General features: G+C 32.8%; 1 pseudogene; it reads left to right on the forward strand.

Moving 5' to 3' along the window:
* Nucleotides 1-4,720: 4,720 nt before the first annotated feature.
* LOC107893975 (7-deoxyloganetin glucosyltransferase-like) lies at nucleotides 4,721-7,599 on the forward strand (annotated as a pseudogene).
* The last annotated feature ends 10,596 nt before the right edge of the window (nucleotides 7,600-18,195 follow it).

Raw genomic sequence — 18,195 nt, forward strand, 5'->3', positions numbered from 1 at the left:
TCTACCATTTTTTTCACTTTAATCCTTTTTTTTACCCCAAATCAATACTTTAAAATGGGATATTTTATGGTGATCAAAATAAAAACAACCTAAAAGTTGGGTGACCAAAATAAAAGTAAAAACATGATATAATGTAACACCCATTACTCGATTCGGTCGTCAAACTCGAGTTTTTAGAATGTTACAGTCATAACCAGAATAGAACACATTTAAATGACATTGATTATCCCAAATAAACATAGAATACTTCCTAAATGCATAATTATTGCTCAAATTTAACAAAAATCATCCAAACATAATCAAGTCAATTTATGATTAACAAATACATCATTTCTCAAATCATATACATGTTTCTGTATGCTCTAATACCATCCAGAATTTAATTAGGATTAATTTGCAACATTTTCAAATTTTTAGTTCAATTATAAATTAAAACAATTCAGAGCTTAATTGTAATTATCATAATCAATAGTCAATCATTATTCATAGCATATATGTGAAAACGGAACTTAAATCGAGTCCACGGACCTTAAAAATAGTTTGGAAACAACTACGGATTAATCTAAAACAAAATAGAAAAAACGTGGAAAATTTTGAAAACAATGATCACATGGCCGTGTGACGGAGCCCATGTCATGTGGCTAAACCGTGTACAGTTCGAAGTTAGGGGCACACGATTGTGTCTCTAGAGTCGTGAATAGCCTGATACCGTGTGGAAAAACCTGTACCTAAAAATCAATAAGGCACACTACCATGTGGCAAACAGTGTCCCAGGCTGTGTACAACCTAAATGACTTCAAAAACAAGTAATTTCAAACACCATTTCTTAGCTATCAAACCTAACCATTTCCACCAATTTAAAACACATTCAAACATGTCAAAAACATGCTAAAAACATTCATCCTAAGTGGCTAATCAATGTACCTTCATTAGTACCACAATTTAAACATTTAAAATCCAAATTACATACATCATTTCCCAAAACACAAAACATGTATCTATCAAGCATTTCATAACTTTAAACCACAATCAAAACCAAACTTGGAAATATATGAATCATACCACTTATATACATATGGTTAAAACATGCCAAAAGAGCCAAATAAACACAACCACAACATCACATAACAAAAAGCATAGAACAACAGTCTAATAACAAGTGAACTTGAATTCCTAGTACATGCTACTTATAACCTAATCAAAGTAATCACAATTTATACCGAGTCGATAAACAAATAGTGTGAGCTCTGACTTGAACTTCCAACCGACAGAAACTTTCGACGATCTATGGGAAAAATAACACAACAGATGTAAGCAAATCTTTGCTTTGTAAGTATGTATTAAACTTTAACTTTAACTTACCATAAAGGTTGTAACTTAAACATTTTTGCAATTAAAATTTATAAACAATGTCATGAGATTATTATTAACCTATACATATCACAAGTCTCACAAGGTTAGTGAGTTCACATATATGAAACTTATAACTTTATCATGTCATAAAAAATATACAAGTAAACACATTTGATACACCATTCATTCAACATTTATTCATTTAACAATTCACATTTCCATTTTAAGTGTTCATCTCAAATGTCCCTTCTTACTTATCTATCCATATAAACATTTCATATAACACTTCATATAATTATTTCCATATAACCGCTTCATATAGGTATTTCGTTTACATGTTCTCGTATAACTGATTCATATAACCATTACATATATCTACTTTTATATAACCAATTCATATAACCATTTTGTATAGCCATTTCAAAGTGTTAACCTTAACACAACATGATTCAATAATTCCAAGTCAGTAAACAACAATATACAGATATTCAGAATTCATATTTTTATCCATTTTAATGAAACAATTTATCATTGCACAATCTTTGTTTTTCCAATGGAACTTTGTAAAAGAACTCAATACACAAGCCTGGGAAATAGATGATGGTCATATGAGCTAATCAGATATAGAAATATATGTGTCGGGTTACCCATTCGGGCTAAACTAGTGACAACATAGAAAAATAGCCTGGCTAGGGCTATGTATATATGTAAGGTCACCAGTCCAGGCTAAACCTTTAAAATGAAAACGAATTACTAGTCCAAGCTAAATTTGTGTCACATGCATATCCGAGTCCATAACAAATGCTGGAGTTTGATCCAAAACGAGAACCATTTAGAAATCTCATGTATGAGACTTTTACTTGATACATCGGAATTATCACAGAATTCAATTTAATACCAAATAGTTTGATTTCAATTTTAACAATATATATAATTAACCACAGCTAATAAAAATTTGTAACAATAGAAAGAAGAACGAACTTACCTAGACAAAAATGATTGCGAAAACAAGGCCAACAACTAATTCATTAATTTAGTTTTTCCACGATTCGAGTCTGGTTGTTTGTTTCTTGATCTAAATAAATAGTTTTTGTTCAATTAATCCATTCAAACATTTCAAACATTTCAAACATTTAAACTTAAACTTAAACTTATAATCCTTTTTAACATAAATTTAAAAATTACCCCTAAACTTTTTACTTTTATTCAATTTAGTCCCTAAACCCGAAACTTTTGAATTTACCACCATTTAACCAATTCAATGCTAGCTGAATTTTATATAATCCCTATTTAGCCCACATTTATCACAATTTCACAATAATTCCAAGAATTTTTACTATTTTAACAACTTAGTCCCTAAATACAAAATTAACAAAATTTACTTCATCAAATATTCCTTAAATATTTCATAGCTTCCAAATTTAACCATTTCTATCAAAACATATAAGATTCATCAATGGCAAATTTAGAAATTTTTAACAGTTTTGAAAGCGGAGGTACGAGCTAGTTAGATTAAACTGCAATGATCTCAAAAACATAAAAATTAAGAGAAACGGAATTCAAATGTACTTACATGCACAAGTTGAAGCTTAGCCGAATCTTCAAACTCAACAATGGAGTTTCGGTCATCCACAATGAAAAATGAAGATGATATTTATTTTATTATTTTATCTAACCTTATCTTTTTATTTAATTACCAAAATGTCATTAATTTACATATTTTTAAACTAAAGCATATATATATACCGTCCAACATTTTAAGTATGGTTAAATTATCATATAAATCCATTCAACTATGTTTTTGAAATCAATTAACCCTTTTAAACTAATAACGATTGATTTTTGTGATTTTTACGATTTAGTTTTTTTACTTAATTACCTATCTAAAAGTTAAAATTTTCTAACTAAATTTTAATATACCTATATAATCACTCCGTAAATATTTAATAAAAATATTTACTAGCTCGATTTACAGAAATGAAGTCTCCAAACATCATTCTCGAAAACCACTTGACTTTAGGGACAACCAACTTGTACTTAAATATTCATTCAATTGCCAAAAATTATCAAACTAAAATTCAATATAATATCATAATTGATTCGTAAATATTACATAATAATATTTACGGACTTACTCGTCAGATTTGTGGTTTCGAAACCACTATTTTCAACACTACTGAAAAACGGGTTGTTACATGTAACGTGTACAGTTAACTACCATTAGAGATTTGACGGTTTGGTGATTAAAATAAAAGATATTAAAATTTGAGTGAAAAAATTACAATGATTTTATTTTGGGTGACCAAATAAAAACACCCTAAAAATCGGGTCACTAACTAGATAATTTACCTATTTAATGAACATAATAAATCATTTCTAATTTTAAAATTACCTAAATTTTAATTAAATCCTAGTGAACATTTGATCATAATTTGGATTCCTAAAATATAGATCTCTTTAAACAAAATAAATATACAAAGGTATCAAAATTAAATAATGTATTGTGTATTAAGAAGCATTAATAAATTAAGTGGACAATAATAATGCTCTAACCAGCCTTGTAAGTTATTTAAAATATTAATAGATTTTTTTTTCAGCAATCAATTTTTTAATAATGATTGTAAAACTTGTAGGGAGAAAATGAAGATGTTGAACGTTGATTTCAGGTTATTACAGCATAACTTTATACTTTGAATTCTATACAACTAATCTATGCATAGTACAAGAAGACAAACTTATATATATCACAATTTATGCTATATTAAGGTATAATTTTGAATTTGTCCTTTACAAAATTTGAAAACTTGTTAGTATTATTTTTTAATTTTAAAAATATAATTTAAAAACACAACAAATCACTATTCTTATAAAAAAAATATTGGTGTAGGGACTGCATAAAAAAATATTGGTATTGTTTGTATTTTGGTTTGCACAATCTTTTGCAATGCAAGTCATACTGAAAACTTCCATCAAGCACTTCTATTAACTAATGATTTATTTTAGAAAACAATAATCGTAAGTAGCAAACATGTCCAAACCATAAATCAATTTTTGCATTGGTTCCTAAAATTTAAACAATCCAATTGAATCTTCAAACTGAAGCTAATATATATAAACATATTTATTAATTCATACATTATTAAGAGATGAACCAAGCCAACTCCAAGTTGACAATTAAGGCTAAGATGATAGTTGAACATAATTAGTATTATACTTTAGTCTGAAATTCAATTGGAATGATCTGAAATTTGGGTTCAATTTAAAATTTGACTCATAGTTTGAGGACCAATAGTAGAATTAACCCTATAAATAATTTCAAGCACTAAAATATATGGCTTAAACACTTGGTGCTTCCTTTAAAGATAGGGTTTCCACCATTGTTGTAAGGCACACCAAGGAAGAAAGAGATAAAATATGGCACCCATTTCATTACCTAACAAGCCCCATGCAGTATGCATCCCCTTCCCGGCACAAGGTCACGTAAACCCGATGCTCAAAGTGGCCAAACTCCTCCATTTCAAAGGCTTCCGCATCACTTTCGTCAACACCGAGTACAACCACAAACGCTAGCTCAAATCCAGGGGCCCCCACGCCCTCGACGGCTTGCCTGACTTCCGGTTCGAGACAATCCCCGACGGCCTTCCTCCGCCCGACATCGACGCCACGCAAGACATCCCCGCGCTTTGTGACTCCACTAGCAAGCATTGTTTGGCTCCCTTTCGCCGACTCCTTGTTGAGCTAAATGTTAATTCCGGTGTCCCTCCGGTCACTTGTATCGTCGCTGATGGGAGCATGTCGTTCACTCTCGAGGCGGCTAAAGAGTTAGGGATTCCCAGTGTGTTGCTTTGGACACCCAGTGCTTGTGGTTTCTTGGCTTATTGCCATTTCCGACGGCTTATTGATGAGGGTTTTACACCATTGAAAGGTACAAAACTCTGGTTTTTCTTTCAAACTTTTTGGTTAAATTTGGCTTTGTCCCTCTACTATGCTATAAATTTAAGATTTAATCCTTATAGTTTAATTTCAGATATTTGATTTATTGTTATTAATTAGTACATCTAATTAATAAAATTAGATTTTTCTTGAGTAAAATGTTTTAAAAGATGTAAGCATGTTTTAGGCTGAAATTTGAATTTTTTTTCCATTATTTCTAATATTTTTAATTAAAAAAACCTTTAATCCTTTTATTTTTATGCATATTTATTATCAGTTGACTGATTCACTCAATTTTCATATGGAATTAATTTTGTGGCAGAATAACAGTGACAAAAATTCACTTAATCACTTTTAACAACTAAAATTGTGACAAATAAAAATAAAAAAATTAATTATTTTTCTTCTTAAAATGCATCCTTAAGCATTCATTTTTAAAAGTATTCCACATCAGTATTTAAGTGAAATGATGATGTTAATAATTTCAACTAATTAATAATATTATAAAAAATAAAAAACAAAATTATATCAAATTACAGGAGTAAATATCGAATATTAGCATAGTAAAAGGACTGAATTCTGAATTTGACCCCTAACAATTTCTTCATCATTGGGCAGATGAATCCTATTTGACAAACGGGTATTTGGATACCGTCATTGACTGGATCCCGGGCATGAAAAACATCAGTATAAGGGACCTTCCAAGCTTTGTTCGAACAACGAATCCAGACGATATAATGTTGAATTTCTTTGCGACGGAGTGCGACAGAGCTTCCAAAGCTTCCGCCATTATCGTAAACACCTTCGATGAATTGGAACATGATGTCGTCAAAGCTCTCTCCTCTATCTTCCCTAAATTTTACACTATTGGACCCCTTCACTTGCTCCTCAACCACATCCCACCATCGTCGCCTTTAAGCTCCATGGGGTCCAACCTGTGGAAAGAAGAGCATCGATGTTTGCAATGGCTGGATTTAAAAGAACCCAAATCGGTCGTTTACGTTAATTTCGGGAGCATCACGGTGATGACGGTGAATCAAATGGTTGAATTTGCTTGGGGTTTGGCTAATAGTAAAAAACCTTTTTTGTGGATCATTAGACCCTATTTGGTACGGGGGGATTCCGCCATTTTTCCGCCGGAGTTCATCGAGGAAACTAAAGACCGGTGTTTCATGGCGAGCTGGTGCCCGCAAAAGGAAGTACTGAACCATAACGCGGTGGCCGGGTTCTTGACGCACAGCGGGTGGAATTCGACGGTGGAAAGCATTTCGAGTGGGGTGGCGATGGTTTCTTGGCCGTTCTTCGCGGAGCAACAAACGAATTGTTGGTTCGCTTGTAATGAATGGGGTATCGGCATGGAAATCGACAACGATGTGAAGAGGGAGAAAGTGGAAAAGCTAGTGAGGGAGCTGATGGAAGGAAGGAAAGGGGAGGAGATGAGGGAAAACGCCATGGAATGGAAGAGAAAAGCTGAAAAAGCTGCGTGTTTGGATGGACCGTCCTTGTTGAATCTGGACAGGTTGATTAATGAAGTCTTGCTCGAAGGACATGAATGATCAACTTTATTTTAAAAAAATAAAACACCTTCACGTTTATAGGTTTGAGTTCTTAATTATTATTTTTTTATCGACACACTCAACATTACGATTATTTAAAAATTAGTTCAGTTTTAACGGAAAATGTGAGTTAACTGTTAATTAAATCGTAAGTCAACTAAATAATCTATTTGGCGTGCCACATAAGTCCGAGGTAACGTCATTTATAAACTAAATTGTTTAACAATTTTTTTTTCATTTTGTTTCAATCTTCTCTTTCTTCTTCTCTTTCTCTCTTCCCCTCTAACTATTGTCATCGTTGTGTCCAACACCCACCATCATCGCCTTCCCTCTTACTTCTCATTATTTCAACCCCTACCATCTCTCCCTTTCCTCTTACTCCTCACGTTTGTAAAAAGAGGACTCAACGTTGTAAAAAGTAAAAAGAGGACACATTATTGTAGCCCATTTTAGGGTTTTATTTTTTTAATTAATAAAAAAAACTAGAAAAATCAAACGTTACTTTGTTTGGTTTAGGTTTGCTTGCTTTTGGTATATTTGATACCCTTCTTTGCTTTTCAATTCATCTACCCATTTATTGATTCACCTTCTCTAATTTTACTTACCTTTCTAGGGTTATTAGTTGTTGTTTTTGTCAAATGGATTGGCCCTCTTTTCATGGATAAGGTCAGTACCTTTTTTATCCCAGTTTCATGCCTTTGTTACATTGCTCTATTTATGATCTATGTGGATTGTTAATGGTTAGGTTTATTCTGGGTTTTTTTCTCTTTTCTTCAAATTTTTTCAATAGGATGAAAGATAGTTGCACGCGCAAAAAGATTGTTCCGATGGCAGTTAATAAGGCAAGGGAAGTGAAAGGGTTTCCCGATAGGTAGAAGATGATAATTTCGAAACTGGAGCGAATCCTTTCGTGCTTATCGGAATTGTCGACCCATACTTGCTTTTCAAAAAAATGCTCTTTGTAAGGAACAATTGTAGATTGTTTCGAAGACATTGAAGGAAGTGATTGAATTAGTGAATTTATGCTTGAAAGAGAAGTGTTAAACAAAATGAAAAAAAAAGTGTTAAACAATTTTGTTTATAGATGATGTCACCTCGTGCTTATGTGGCATGCCACATAAGCTACTTAATTGACCTGCGATTTGATTGGCGATCAACTCATGTTTCTCGTAACGTTGAAGGTGTCAATTCAAATAAAAAAAAGATTAAGGGCTCAAACCCAAGAACCCATAAATGTTGAGGGTATTTTCGAAAACTATGCCAAAAAAACAGCAATGGGTATGATATTTCAAATATTTTTATATGTTTATATGTGAGATATTTCAAATACACATACAAAAATAAATAAAACTAATTAATATTTACTACTCATGATATGAATTGAAAAATAAATATTACACACATAAAAATTATGTTTCCTAAAAATAATTATATTTGTAATAAATATTTAATTTTATAAATAAAAAATTATTAATTAAATAGATGAATTAAAAATAATAAAAAACTTGAAAACAATATATTTATTAATTAAAAACATTAATTAAAAAAACTTGATACAACATAAAATTTAAAAATATATATTAATATGCTTATAAAAATAATCGAATCTGAGACTTAAGGATGTAATTGTAATTATCTAACAGAATAGCTAATATATATGTTAAAAATATTAATTAAAAATAGAAAAGCTTGAAACAACATGAAATAAAAAATATAAAAACGAGTAGGAGAGGAATTGAATCGAGACTCAAGGATAAAATCACTAACATTTAACCATCTGACTGAGTCAGTCAGAAAGTACCTCCTTTAGAAATTTCTAGCACAAACATTTCTAGCTTTTTAGAAATTTACATAACAACTCCTTTAAAATGAACTTTATTACATTAAACCCCATAAAAATTTAAATTTTGCCCCCAAACCTCCCAAAAAAACCACCAACCTCTTTTAAAGTTTGCCCCATAAGTTGTATTTTTGGATCCACAACTGACTAGACACGGTTTTAATTAAAAACACGTCTAATTGGGCATGTTTTCACCTTCTCTCTAAAATCGATGTATTGCGTTAAATATGCCAAAATCGACCTAAACTACCAAAAAAAAAGAAATTCGAACTTTTTTGACTAATTTAACAGTAGTTTAAACTTTAATGTTTTCGTTAATTGTTTTATTTATTTTAATTTTCATATTATTTTTTTCTTTCACCAATTACATAAATGGTTATAGTTTCATTTGGTTTATATATATATATATATATTTCGATGGCAGATGGATTAAACAAACTAATCCTACTTCAAATTATTGAATTTTTATGTCCTATGTGATATTTTTTATTTTAATTTTCATAATATTTTTTTCTTTCACCAATTATATAAATGGTTATAGTTTCATCTGGTTATCCTAGTTCAAATTATATTTTTTTCATAATCTACCTGTGATTCCTTCTTTGCAAGAATTGTTGCATGTGTACAACCAGTGACACAGTATCATTGTGCATGTTATTGCTACTTGAGACCTGTAAGTAAACTTTTCAATCACCACTTAAAAAAATGTTACACATACTAAAACACAAAACGAAAATTAATGCTTTAAAAGCAATATTATGCGAAACAACTTGAGAATTGCAAAACTAAGGACCTAATTGGTGATATATTGGAAAGCAATTAGCATCTCATCAAGTTAGTATAGAACTTCAAAATAGGCTAGCCCCTCCACTTACACTTTAAGCTTCATTCCAAGCTCATGAAGAAAATAACAATATGACTTTGCAACTACTCCTTTCTTCTAAGGTCGATTCATCCTTCCTAGATGGAGAATGGTTCTCAATTACTTCTCAGCTGAAGTCCCATTTGCGCATAGATGAATACAGCTACTCTGGTTCTTAAAATTTAGAGTAAATTACACCAACAGTCACCTAACTTTGGGGTAGCTGACAAAACCGTCACCTAGGTTTCATTTCAGTCACTCAACTTTCAAAAAGTTACAAAACAGTCCCTTTAAACGTTTTCCATCACAGACGTCACGGAAAAACGACATGGTAGGTGACGGGGTCTAACATTTTCTTCTTCCCTAAACCCGTTTCTCCCTCCCTCATTCTATTTCTTCTTCCTTTAAAGAAATCCCTGTAATTTTCTTCTTCCCTAAACCCCACAAATTTTTTCTTACTTTGAAGACAAAACAAATGCAATCCCTGTAATTTACCTTTCCCTTCTTTTATTTTTGCTTTTCAAATTAAAGTTCTGAGTTTCATTTCTCTCACAATCCCTCCCAAACTCTCTCCAATTGCAGTATACAATACTTGTTGTATACTTGTAAGTTGTAACGAGAAAATAGGCAATTCAAGCTTTGGCAAAGATAAAATTTAATATGGAAATTAAGACTAAAAATCTCAATGAATGGTGCCTGCATTCAAACTTATAGCAGAGGAAAACACAGTGAAAGAAAGGACAAATTTCAAGCTTTTAATAGGAAAATTTTTTAAATGGCTAGTAAATGACCATCAAGTTCTAATCCTGGGATGCTAATCAAGCAGCCGACAACTTGGTCAAATCTTGAATAGTAAGATTGTCTCACTCGCTTCTGCCAAATTCAACTTAATGCTTTAGGTTATGCTTTCGTTCTTCGTTTTTACTTAAGCTTTCCAACAGAGAAAAAAAATAGAAGAAGAAGAGGAGGACGAAAAGAAGAAGAAGAAGGTTTAATGGTTAATATGTTGTGCACCTAGAACAAAAATTTCCCTCTTTTCAAGCTCAAGTTCTTTGTTTCTCCTTATTTTTTTAATAACTTTCAATTCAATATTTTTAATATCTTCAAGACTGTTCTTAACCAAAGCATCTCCAATAGAGGTTTCAATGGCTATAAATCCGGATAAATGCTCTTCAAGCAAAATTATCTGCCCCTTTTATTTGGCTACCATTGCTATTTTTCCATTACAATTCCTCTATCAACTGCTTTTCCATGTCTAGCTACTTTATTTCCATGTTACCCTGCCTTATAATTTCTTGAAGATCTTTTATCTCAGCCTTAAGTGCAGAAATTATGAAATTGAGCTTGCCAATTTTTGCAGTTTTGTCAGTTAAATCCTTCTGCAAATAAGCAATGCATGACAACTTCTCTTTTAGACTATGCAACTCAAGTAGTTTCCTTTCAAAGGTTAATCTCCTGCTCTCCAACTCCTTAATGGGACTCTGTGAATGTTCTATTTCTGTATTTGGGTACAAATTCTTTATGTTAACCACTTCAGTCCCCTCCTCATTTTGCATGTCCTCTTCCTGCAAGAACTTTATTTTTTCATTAGACTTATGTATAAGAGTGAAAAATATTGAAAGGGATAAGATGAAGTACTGAAAATTAAAGAAATGGAGGAGGGAAACGATGGAGGAAGAAAAGTGGTGATTAATGTTGCCGGTGAAAGGCCAAAAGGGTCTTCTCCAAAAGAAGCAGAGGCATTGAACCCTAAGCAAAATTCTCAAGGTGCACCCAACAAAGCTTCGACTGAATCTGGTGCTGTTACTGCAAGTAAGCCACCAAAAGCCCCAGTTGCATAACCATGAAGGTTTTCAGAAGGTACTATCCTTTGGTGTTAATAATCATTTCAACCAACTCAGCAGCAGCAACAGAAGAAGAAGAAGAATGAAGCCACTTCACCAACGTGGCAAGTTAACTTGCCACATCAGCTGGTTAACTTACCACGTCAGCAATCCCGTTAACACCTTAATGGTAACTGTTAATCAATGACTATTTTGTCACTTTTTTATAACGTTAGTGACTGTTTTGTAACTTTTTCAAAAGTTAAATGATTGAAATGATCCCGAGGTGACTGTTTTGTCAGCTACCCCAAAGTTGAGTGACTGCTGGTGTAATTTACCCTAAAATTTAATAACAGGTTTCAAAAACCCAAAAAAGCACTACAAGAAAACTGACTTTTAGCGACGTTTTTTTTAACCTTTAGCGGCGCTTTTAAGTGCCGCAAAAACTATTAGCGGCGTTTTCCCAAGCGCCGCAAAAAACACTGCTAAAGGTAACGCCGCAAAATTTAGCAGCGTTTATCTGAAAAAAATGCCACAAAAGATCAAGACTTTTAACAGCGTTTGTGGGAAAAGCGCTGCTAAAAGTCATGGCTTTTAGTGGCCTTTTTTTTACAAACGCCGCTAATTTTGGCAGATTTGAAATGTACATTTTTCACCAATATCCAACCCTTCCTGCATTAAATCCAACCAAAAACAGCAAATATAGCATGAAATCCAACCAAAAATAGCAAATGTAGTATAAAAAATACAATAAAAAACATTAAATCTAAATGATACTTCAAATTCAACGAAAGATCTATGATGTAAATTAATAAATTAGGTATAACTCAAAACGTTCTTACAATAATGTTAAATGTGACAATGTTAAAAACGTTCTTACAAAGAGAAAATTAATGTCTAATATGGCGGCTTTTGCGACTGCTGAAACATCTGCATCATTTGCTGAAGCTGTAGCTGGAGCTCATCGTACTTTCTGCTCTGCTCTACTGCCATCGCTGCTGCCGCTGCCTCCCTCACTGCTGTCGCTGCCTCTGCCTCCCTCTCTGCTGCCTCTGTTCTAAGTTGTTGCTGGAGTTCTTCATATTTTCTTTGAACCTCGGCAATTTGCTCAACTGTACTCGCTTGCATCTGAGCTATCTGGTCTCTTAACCTCTGAACTTCAGCTTGAGCTTGACTCCCAGAATGCATGTATTGCTGGGAGCCGGATCCAAAATATTAGGTCGGGGTAACACCAGATCCTTGAAATTAAACCCGACCGTACCTTTCAGGACCCAAAACTTCAGTGATAATTCTGTTATCAATGTTCTCAAGATTAACAGAATTATCAGTCGAAGCAATCGCTTCGTACTCCGCCTTCTTCTCCTTTAGTTTCTCCTAATAAATCAATTAAAGAGTTAGAAACGAAATATATAATAAAAAGGAGAGCAACATAACTTAACATTATTTAAAACTACTAAAGACAAATTAAACCATTATAATTAAACATTATAAATATTAATAATAAATCAAATTTTATTAAGTAAATATACCATAATTTCTCCAGCTTCGGATGTCATAGGAGATCCATCTTTCTTCCTATGCATAATCTCAAAAAGCTGAAGGCCACCAACTTTTTGACCTGACGAGACTTCCTACAATATAGTAGTAAAAATATTATTTAATAGTAGAAAGTTATTAATATTTGACAGAATTAATAAATTTATAATACCTCAGCCTCAGCTACAGAAGCAAAACTTCTCGACCCTGCCATGTGCGTGAATTTTTGTTTTTGGCTGCTACTTGTTCCAACTCGCTCACGGTCCTACATAATGAAATTATTATTACGTATATAGTAAACACTATATATAAGAGTTTGGAAATACGTAATACCTCTCCTTTCTTGGAATTCCAGAATCTAACCGCATCTTCCCGTTAGTACCTCAGCATTCTCGGCGAGACATTTCTCAATTTTTCCTTGAGGCTTATGTCTTTCTTAAAATATAGTTTTTTTCAAAGTTCTTTTATGGTTTCTCCATTTTTTACCCAATGCCTTCTTGATATAGTCATCGGAGACCTCTAAAGCAAATCTCTCCTAAAAAAACACAAGTTTAGAATGTAAATATAAATAAAAGTTAAACCAAAGTATTATAAATTACTTTTAACGTTTTGTTACCTTAATATTATCGAAAGCCTGATTTTTGTTGCTATCAGACATGTGATGCCATGATTCGTAGTTGATGGGCAACATATTAGCATTCTGTGTTATAATGCCCAAATAGCCTGCTAAAAGTCGAGCTTTAGATCCAACAGGCTGACCATGACTGTTTCTACTTACTTTGACACGCTTGACAGGATTTAATTCGTATAAATCTTTAAGTAGCGTACGTCCTCGACCTCTGCGCGTCCCACCACTTTCAGCTGAAAAACGATATATTATTATATTAAAATTAAAAAATAAATCAATAATAAAAGTCAACACACATGTAAAATAAACTTAACATTACTTTAAATTTTTGCAGGCTCATCAAGTGTCTCTGGCACATTCGAAGATCCAACAACTGTCTGCTGTTCACTATTTGCTTCTTCCGAATTTGGAGTATTCTGGACAATACATAAATCTCGTAATCTTCTTCTACGCATTTTTCCTACAATACACATAAAATGATTTAAATTTTAGTAACAAATTACGACAATAATAGTACATGTAAAATAGTTAAATTATATAACATCACCAAGATTAAAATTATAATATTACATATAATTAAAAAAATTATAAAATCTTACTACATCATTATTCGTAAATATCTTCATCCACATCATGTCGAACCCATTCATTTTGTGTACTAGTACTAGGGATATTTTCATCTAAGTTTTGTTCTGGAAAAGGTAATGTTTCTGATTTTTCGACGATGTCATCTCTACTTCCATTACCCATGTCAAACAAGTCTCTAGAGACATTTCGGAGTACAACATACCAACCCTCATCAGTTGGATCTTTCGAATAAAAAACTTGTTTCACTTGAGATGAAAATACATATGGCTCGCCCATCAATTGTTGTCTAGTGTGAATCAAGCGAGAGAAATTAACCATTGTAAAACCAAATTGATCTTTTTTAATTCCGCAAGCAGTATTAACATCAGCCCAATCACACTGAAATAAGACAACTTTCCATCTGCCATAGTAATCCAACTCAATAATGTCGGTAAGAAGTCCGTAATACTCCACATTACCCTCAATCGGATTACTATCCCTAGCACTAGCATAACTTGTAATTAAAGAATTAACAACAATTCCACAATTTTGAGTTCTCCTCATTCTCTCGCGATATTTTGTATGAAATCTGTATCCATTGATGAGGAAGGCACTATATCTTTTTATTACTCTGTTCGGACCTTGGGAAAGCCATTTAACTTCGTCATTAACGTCCTTCCCACTCCAAACCTATTGAATCGAAAGTAAATTGAGTAATTATAAATGTATTATGTAAAAACGTTCTTATTTGATTAACTAAATTTCGCGATTATATGTAACTTATTAACTTCAGTTACATACCGTTTGACTTAACCATTCATGAAAAGATTTTGTGAATAACTTATTAATCTCTCGATGTTGTAATCTTCGAGAACGTGCACGGGATCTCAAAATTTGTTTGTACTCACTATGTTAAAAACAAGTTTAAGTGGTTAGAAGATAAACAAATCAAAACGATGAATATGTGAGGAAATTTTAGAACTTACTTGCGTAATGGTTCAATTGAATCGTGATGAAAAAGTAAATATCGGTATGCTTGTATCCACGATATATCATCTAATTCTGCAATTTCAACTTTGCCGATTGGTTCTCCATAACTTTGGAATAAATAAGTTTCGGCCAAGTTATGATCATTGATCCCAGCATTTCTACTTGGTCTATTCAATCGTGTTTCAACATCTTCTAAATATCTAAAACAAAAGGTCATGCATTCCTCTGCCAAGTAGCCTTCAGCAATTGATCCTTCTGGATAACGCTTATTGCGACAATAAGACTTCAATTTGCTTAGAAACATAAACACGATATACAATATTTATCAAAAACTGTAACTAAATGAAAAGAGGTGAATGAATGAATAATTGACAAATAAATTAGTACCTTTCTATAGGATACATCCATCGATAAAAAATAGGTCCACCAAGTATTGCTTCGTGAGGGAGATGGATTACCAAATGCACCATAATAGTGAAGAAGGAAGGTGGAAAAATCTTCTCCAAGTTGCATAAAGTCAAAGCAGCTCGATCCTGTACTTTCTCAAGTTCTTCAACATCCAAAACTTTGCCACAAATAGTTTTCATTATATTGGATAGTTCAATTATACAGGACGTCACATTTTTTTACATACAGCACCGTAAAGCAAATGGGAGTAAATCTTGCATCAAGATGTGGTAATCATGTGATTTTAATGAATATAATCTTCGAACTTTAAGACTCACACATCGAGATATATTTGACGCATACGCATCTAGGACCTTTCTATCCTTCAACACCATGCAGAACACTTCTTTCTCTTTCTTTGACATTGAAAAAATAGAATGTGGCAATCGATATTTCCCATTCGGAAGTACTTAAGGATGAAGATCACACCGAATTCTCATGTCAACTAAATCAAGTCGACTCTAAAGATTGTCTTTTGATTTTCCATCGAAATTCAAAATTGTCCCAATTATGTTCTCGCAGACATTCTTCTCAATATGCATGACATCAAAATTGTGGCGTAAAATGTTGTGCTCCCAATAAGGCAACTCAAAAAAATACTCATTTTTTCCACAAGTCCGCCTCATTAGGATCATCTTCTTCGTCATATTCATCATCAAATTCATCTCTCGATCTTCTCTTTGTTTGCGTGTTAAGTGGTTGATTCATCTTCCCATAACTCAAATTGATATCTTTTAACATAAACAAGATTTCGGATCCAACGGTTTACTCAGGAGCTCCTCTGTACTCTTTAGTACAGTCAAATAGAGTTCTCTGAAATCTAAATTTATGATTTCCATCTAACCACCGACGATGGCCCATGTAAGAGAACTTCTTCCTATTATACAACCACTTCGAACAAGTTTGTGTAGCACAACAAGGACAGGCATAACGTCCTTTAGTACTCCAACCCGATAAATTAGCATAAGCTGGGAAATCATTAATTGTCCACAACAAAGCTACACGTAAATTAAACTTCTCCTTTCTCAATACATCATATGTCTCAACACCCGACCACAACTATTTTAACTCTTCAATAAGTGGCTGCAAATAGATGTCAATATCATTTCCGGGACCTTTCTCTCGAGAGATAATCATTGATAAAATAAATGATGATTGCTTCATGCAAATCCATGGAGGCAAATTGTAAGGAACAAGCACTATAGGCCAAGTACTGTACGAAATACTCATGGTTTTAAAAGGATTAAAGTCGTCAGCTGCTAGCCTAAGCCTCACATTTCGAGGATCGCTTGCAAAGCTCAGAAATTTACTGTCAAATGATTTCCAAGCTAAAGAATCAGCAGGATGCCTTAATAATCCATCATCGGTTCGTTGATCATTATGCCACCTCATAGAATCGACCGTCTTTGATGACATGAAAAGCCTTTGAAGTCTTGGTATTAGGGGAAAATATCGCAAAACCTTGACTAGCTTCTTTCTTAACTATGCCCCACCTTCATCCGCATTCACATCTTCTATATTCCCATTCATCCAACTAGACTTACCACAAACATGACAAGACTGTTGGTTCTTCTGATCACCCCAGTACAACATGCAGTCATTTGGACAACTATGAATTTTATCGTACCCAAGGCCCAAATCTTTTATTAGTCTCTTCATATCTTGACAAGACTGGGGGATTTTTGCAAACAGAAACATCTCTCTCGGAAACTCTAGCAGCATTGTAAAAGAGTTTCCGGTCCACCCTTCCAAACATTTTAAGTGAAATAGAAAAATGCAGAAGGAGAATTTTGAATATTTTGATCCCTCGTAAAGTTCTTTGTTCATTTCATTAAGTAAATTGTAGAACTTCGCCGCTTCTTCATTTGGCTCCTCATTAGGTGCACTTGTTCCCGTTTCGCAAAAAACATTTCCACCAATATCACAATCATCGGATGTAATAAAGTCAGGTGGAAACGATTGTTCACCATGACTGTACATATTAAATGCATCCCGCAACATACCTTCCATGTCGTCTTGTCTAACATACTAGTGGTAATCAGTATCAGGATAAGTCAGATTAATCGTTGAAGAAGTTCCACTAGATGTACACTCTCCATGGAAAATCTATTTTTTATACCCCCGAATAAAGCCATCCATAATTAGATGTTCGTAGACAACTTCACGAAAATGCCAATTGATGTTGCCACACTTCTTACACAGGCAAAGAATCATATTCTCTTGGCTTGCATTTTGAAATGCAAAATTTAGAAAAGTTTGTACTCCATTTCGATAGGCGTTGCTGACTCTTGACAATTTCATCCAACTCCTATCCATTTTGTAGTTCTTAAAGTCTAAACTTGACAATAAATTACACGAGTAAGTTGTTTATTTATAAGTATAATTAAGTTATGTAAGTTATGATATGATATCTACTTATGTATTATGTAAATTATGTAAGTTATGTGAGTTATGTAAGTTATATAAGTTATGTAAGTTATGTGAGTTATGTAAGTTATGTAAGTTATGTAAGTTATGTGAGCTATATAAGTTATGTAAGTTTCGTGAGTTGTGTAAGTTCAAGTATATATTTTACGTACTAGTGATGTATTCAAGTATATATATTTTTAAAATCTTATAAATTTTGCACATTAATAATTTATACAGTATAAATTCTTATA

This window comes from Gossypium hirsutum, chromosome A13 (genome assembly GCF_007990345.1).
Source record: "Gossypium hirsutum isolate 1008001.06 chromosome A13, Gossypium_hirsutum_v2.1, whole genome shotgun sequence".
NCBI lineage: Eukaryota > Viridiplantae > Streptophyta > Magnoliopsida > Malvales > Malvaceae > Gossypium > Gossypium hirsutum.